This window comes from Triticum dicoccoides, chromosome 4A, assembly GCF_002162155.2.
Source record: "Triticum dicoccoides isolate Atlit2015 ecotype Zavitan chromosome 4A, WEW_v2.0, whole genome shotgun sequence".
Taxonomy (NCBI): domain Eukaryota; kingdom Viridiplantae; phylum Streptophyta; class Magnoliopsida; order Poales; family Poaceae; genus Triticum; species Triticum dicoccoides.
In genome coordinates, this window is record NC_041386.1 from 725,274,198 (window position 1) to 725,280,988 (window position 6,791).

Sequence of the window (6,791 nt, forward strand, 5' to 3'; positions counted from 1 at the left end):
CCCAGCCACAGAAATGCTGGCGCGTGGATGCCTATTGGTCCCGGTTGGTGCCACCAACCGGGACCAAAGGCCCTCCTGCCTGGGCTCAGCGGACAAGCCACGTGGAGGCCCATCTGTCCCGGATTGAACCGGGACTAAAGGGTCAGAGCATTAGTACCGACCCTTTAGTCCCGGTTCATGAACCGGGACTAAAGGCCCTCACCAACTGGGACTGTAGGCCCTTTTTCTACTAGTGTATGGACCTCCCTGAAATTTCCTATTCCCATATATATTATAGATAAAAAATCAAAACATAAATATTTGTATATGTATATTTGAATATTTAACGTCCTGGTTGAGGAGTGTGTCGGACCAGTGGGTGCCCCATACCCGGCAGGCGTCCTGGATGGGATCTCAGGTCCTAGATGTTAGGTTTCGCTGCAAGGTTTGTTTGGTATTAGGCCTAGACTATCAGCATCCCTTTATCAATTGGATAGGAGTAGCGACAGATGTTTCCTAAACGGTGACTTTAGTCTTGCTGTTGTATTACTTTGTAAGGTCTTGTGTGAACATTTAATAAAGTGGCTGTATGCATCGTCCAGATGCAGATGCCGGGGGTCTTGTCCTTTTCTAAAAAAATCTGACTCATTGGAGCATGCAGCGGCCCGCACACATAGATTCTAGGCCGCTCATCTAAGCGGCGGTTCGAAAACATGGTTCTATCAGGTGGAGTCCGCTTTTGTATAATGCTGCTTAGAATGTTGTAATTGTTTTGTAAATGGTACGAGCGATATGCCTGTACATGCGGGTCCTGCATTTGTGCGGTTGAGATGTTTCCATTAGCAATACATATTCTCGGGATCTGCTACCACCGAGCAGAGAAGTTAGGAAACGAAATGGCCCTAGCGATTGGCTAGGCTCATTATTCATTGTGGACAGTCGCCCACATTCTATTCTCAGTGCGTGGCAGCTCAGTTCCTGTGGAGTTGCGTCAAGGAAGTTGTGGGGTGATGCAGCGGCTTAATTGCGATGATATTCAAACATCGGATGGGAGGAGATGCCTCACCTGGACCTTATTCAGTATCTGCAACAAACTTTTGATTGCGCGCGAACCTCTACTTCACCTAATGCATTGTCTTCTTGAAATAGTGGTGGTTGCTGGTTAAAGCCAAGGATCACGGCATCCGCGACAATATCATGGCCAAACTTCACGGCGTGTTGCATCGGCTAGACCCTTCTGCTCTTTTCTTCCGGTTGGATCATTTTATGCTGTGAGCCCAACAGATTATTGTTGTTTTCTTTGTTATCTTGTACTCTTTTTTTATTGGTTGGTGCTTCATCTATAAAACGGGCCTATGGCCTGGTTTTCTAAGTTCGGTAGTAACCGTTCATTGCATTTGAACAAATGGATATTTTTCATGAAGGGGTATATTCATTTTCCTTAATTTGAGACATAACAAGAGCCTACTAAGTCATCATGTGTATGTTTCCTGTGTCGCCGAACGGCTCTAGTGGATAATGAGCTAGCTGCATCTTTCCTGCAGACATGGAAATATTGTCTCTTAAAATGTTGTGTTACCGTCCAATATTACATGATATGCATCATGTAATACGCGGCCGCGACGTGATGGAGACACGCTTAGATTACTGAACACGAAGTACTTAAATTACCTTGATTATGATGTGTTTGCCAACATGCTTGCCTACATGTGTCATGCAATTGACAACTGAAGTACTCCCTTTGTTCCCAAATATAAGTCCTTTTAGATATTTTAATATGGACTACTGATACGTCTCCAACGTATCTTTAATTTTTTATTGCTCCATGCTATTTATTTACTGTTTTGGACATTATTGGGCTTTATTATTCACTTTTATATTATTTTTGGGACTAACCTATTAACCGGAGGCCCAGCACAGAATTGCTGTTTTTTGCCTATTTCAGAGTTTCGCAAAAAAGGAATATCAAACGGAGTCCAAACGGAATGAAACCTTCGGGAACGTGATTTTTGGAACGAACAAGATCCAGGAGACTTTGACCCTACGTCAAGAAACAAAAGAGGAGGTCACGAGGTAGGGGGGCGCGCCTACCCCCCAGGGCGCACCCTCCACCCTCGTGGGCCTCCTATTGCTCCACCGACGTACTCCTTCCTCCTATATATACCTACGTACCCCCAAATGATCAGATACGGAGCCAAAAACCTAATTTCACCACCGCAACCTTCTGTACCCACGAGATCCCATCTTGGGGGCTGTTCCGGAGCTCTGCCGGAGGGGGCATCCATCACGGAGGGCTTCTACATCAACACCATAGCCCCTCCGATGAAGTGTGAGTAGTTTACTTCAGACCTTCGGGTCCATAGTTAGTAGCTAGATGGCTTCTTTTCTCTTTTTGGATCTCAATACAATGTTCTCCCCCTCTCTCGTGAAGATCTATTCGATGTAATCATCTTTTTACGGTGTGTTTGTTGAGACCGATGAATTATGGGTTTATGACCAAGATTATCTATGAACAATATTGGAATCTTCTCTGAATTCTTTTATGTATGATTGGTTATCTTTGCAAGTCTCTTCGAATTATCAGTTTGGTTTGGCCTACTAGATTGATCTTTCTTGCAATGGGAGAAGTGCTTAGCTTTGGGTTTAATCTTGCGGTGTCCTTTCCCAGTGACAGTAGTGGCAGCAAGGCACGTATTGTATTGTTGCCATCAAGGATAACAACACGTGGGGGGGTCGATATTACCCCCTCCTAGCTTGAAGCGTTCTCGAGGCCACCCCCTAACCCTTGAAGCATTGTCGAGGCCACCCCAAACCCTCGAGAAGCAGCGTCGAGGCCACTAATATGATTCCTTATTGTGATTAGCTAGCTAGTTCTACGTTTGCCACTAATATATCCATATATGTCATGTTTGAATAATAATTGCCATGTTGTAAATATTTGTAGAAACTATGGACACCCCCCGAGACGAAGCACAAGAAGCGTTGTTGAGGGACATAATCGCACAAGGAAGTGATGTCGTCTCCTCGTTGATGTTTCTCAACGACAACGATGGTCTGGAAGGAGAGGGTGAAGAAGCAGCTGGCTATGATTTACATGGCTCCGATGACCCAATGTCGGTGCAAGAAGGAGAGGGTGAAGAAGTAGACCGTGAGGACGGCTCCGATGATCACCAAACCGAGTCCGGCCAGGTATATATATTAGTTAAGCCTGTGCAGACTAGCTAATTGATGCATTCATTGTTTTGGTATGTACACATATTAATTAACTCTCGTCTTTGTTCTTTTTTCTAGCCCTCCGGATCGAGCACAACTTCGGTAAAGAGACGAGGCCCGAAGAAAAAGTTGAGCTCGGATGAAAAGTTTGAGATCATACAAATTGCGCGCGACGGCCAACCGATTGAACCCTACCGGACAAAGAAGGCATTTGTTGGTCAGTGCGAGGTTCTGGTTATGGACAAGATCCCGATCAGCATCCAGCAATGGTATAAGCCTAAGAACGAAGACCCTGAGGTGTCTTACGTCCATGAGATGCAGAAAAAGAATCTTTGGACTGAGCTGAAGTCAAATTTCACACTACCGCCGGAGGATGATCCGGAGAAGCCAGTTATAGAGCCATTAATCAAGTCTTTTGCTCTGAAGAAGATGGCAGACCTATTTAGGAATTGGAAGAAAGACCTCATTGGCAAATATGAGAAGATCAGAGATGACTGGTCCGCATTTGTGGCCCACAAGACATCGGAAAAGAGTAAAAAGATGTCGGTGACAAACAGGAGAAATGCTGAGAAGAAGAAGCTTCACCATCGCACGGGGTCAGGTGGCTACCTCGTAGCCCGGCCTAAGTGGGACAAGGTTGAGAATGATCTGCTTGATAAAGGGATCGAACCAGAGACAATGAACTGGCCAGAACGTTGCCGGACTTGGTTCTTTGGGGCCGGCGGATCCTTGGACCCTATAACAGGGAAGTGCATTTGGACGGATGAACAATTGGACATACCAGTCAAGAGGCTTCAGCAATATATCGAAGCAACGCAGCAAGGGACGTTCGTTCCAGACAGGGAGAAGGACGAGCTCACAATGGCCCTCGGCAATCCTGAGCACCCTGGACGGACACGAGGCACGCCAGGCTCCGTTTCGTGGAAGGCTGGATTTCCGGACGCAGGGGGTTACAAAACCCAGGAGAGGAGGAAGAAACTGGAGCAGAGCCAACTGCAGGCGTTGCACGAAAGTGTAATGGGGCTAGAGGAACGAGAAGCAGATCGCAACAAACGACCTGCCGAAGCTTCCCCCGAAGCTACCCCGCCATCTCAGCAGAGAAGCAGCGTGGCTTCCACCGAGCTGCTTCAGCCAGAGCATGCCTTGACGGCTCCTGCCAGCTATCCCGTGGATGCTATCACGGATGCTGAAAATTGCCACCTTATGGCGCAATGGAGCAATTTGAAGGTCAAGACGGCTGTTGGCTCTGTTTATCCTACTAAACCTGACTCAACTTTTCACTGCCGGCCGATTTCAGAAGGATATGCTAAGGTGATGGTCGATGAAATAACGGAGGGATTTGAGGACCTCCGGCTTGACCACCCTACCGGTGAAGGGGAGTATCGGCTGGGTTCTGCTCTGAAGACTCCATGCCTATGGCGGAAGGATCTCATCAACCTTCCGAACTAGACGCCTCCGCCTCCTCATCCTCCTCCGACGAGTCAGGGCACTCCGCCTCCTCCACCGCCTCCTCCTCCGGCGAGTAACGATCAGGGCACTCGGCCGGCTCCTTCTCCGGCGCGTGGCGGCACTCCGCCTCCTTCTCCGCCTGTGCCGGCGCGCCCGAGCAGCCAGCCTCCTCCTTCTCCGCCTCGTCAGCAAGGGCGGAAGAGACCCGCCGCCGCTCCGGCTGCTCCGGCGCGTCGCAGTCCTTCTCCTCCGCCTCGTAAGCAAGGAAAGAAGACATCCGCTCCGTCTACTCTGCCGGCGTCTAGCAGTACAGCCAAAGGCGGGAGGAGATACAGATTCGGTCCTTCTTTGAAGACTCCAGAGAAGTTACCGTACGAGAGGAGCGAGGAGGAAAACGCGAAGATCGCGCAGACCGAAGTGGATGACTGGTTTCAAGGGTTGAAAGCAAAGAGACATCCACCTCCGGAGGAGAAGGTAGATCCGGTGAAAGCGAAGCGCACTCTGGCTGCCCTGACAAAACCACCCAAGTCTCCGCCGAAAGGCAACTATGAGCGCATTATTGGAAAGGCATTTGCCAAAGCGGAGAGGTCGGGAAGTACTAAAAGTGATCAAAGGATGAAAGAACGACGAGCTGGGAAACAAATTGCCTAGCTCGGCGAACAAGCGAAGCAATCGTGCCCCCCGCTCAAGGTGCCTGCTAGCGACATCGTCGATCCGAGGATGGTGCCCGGTTATGGCAATCCTGCAGATTACCTACCCGACGATGTACATTATGATATCTTGGAGGTGTAGATACAAAGATACGAGTACGGGAAGCCTCTCGTCAAAGATGAAAGTTCTCTATCAACGATGATGCGAAGATTGCATGATTGGTACATGAAAACCTGCAAAGAGTCTGAGGGGAGGAGTACTTTGTATGTGAGAGTTAAAAAGGAGCATGACCTCCTTGGAATTGAACTATTGCCTATTCCATTTGAGGAGTTCTATCAGTTTTTCAATCAATTGGCCATCGATAAAGCAACGGTCACCTCCTACTATCTGTAAGTAGTACTACTTCTGTCATTAAGTCTCTCTATATAACTCAGCCCTTTCATTGCATGTATTTATAATTATCCTCACTATATTATGCAGATTGAAAATCGCCGAATTGAAGAAAAGACAAGTGGGAGATATTGGGTTCATTAACACGTATCTCATAGATGCAACTGAGGTTCAATATCGTGCCCAAGAAACCGAGGCCAACTTTCTACGATCGTTGGAAATAAACGAACACAAAGATATAATACTCTTTCCTTACAACTTCAAGTGAGTGTTACTGTCTTGTGGCATATTCGGTTTCCTTATTAGTCCAGGTTATAGTAATGTAGTATTGATGAGTTATGCATGTGTGCGCAGCTAGCACTATATTCTCCTAGAGATTAAGCTTGAGAAGGGAGTAGTAACTGTCTTAGACTCCAAGCGAAAAGATCCCAAGGAGTATGCGGACATGACTGAAATGCTCGAGAAGTAAGTTAAATCGATCATTATCCACCATATCAGCAACTTTGTTCATTTCTGATATCAAGTAATTGTTTTCTTTGTATGGCAGGGCTTGGAGAAAATTCACCAAAAAAGCTCCGGGACTACCGAAGAAGCTGCAATTTAGGCACCCGAAAGTAAGTACTATATAGTAGCATATTCCAGGCATCTCCTAGTGATTCAAGCACTAGTTTCATCAATACCATTTAGCATGCTTGCTAATTATCAGTTTGATTGACCTCTATTTCTTGTAAAGTGGTTGTGGCAGGAACAAGGGAATGATTTCTGTGGATACTACATTTGCGAGTCCATCCGCCACACGACCTGTGAGCGGGGCTACTCCGACAAACAATATGAAGTGCGTAAATAACAATATTCACAATTTTATTTTATTACCATCATTTGTGTTGAGTTTCATTCATTCATATATATATATATATATATATATGTATTGACCCCCTTCTTAAAATTAGATGTTTCGGATGCGGGATGAACTCCTAGCACCAGATCGCATGCGAGCAATTCAAGAGGAATTGGCGGCATTCTTTCTTGACCACGTGATCGCTGAAGACGGAGAATACTATGTGGACCACGCGTCCGTATTTTAGGAGATTATATATTTGTAAAAGATA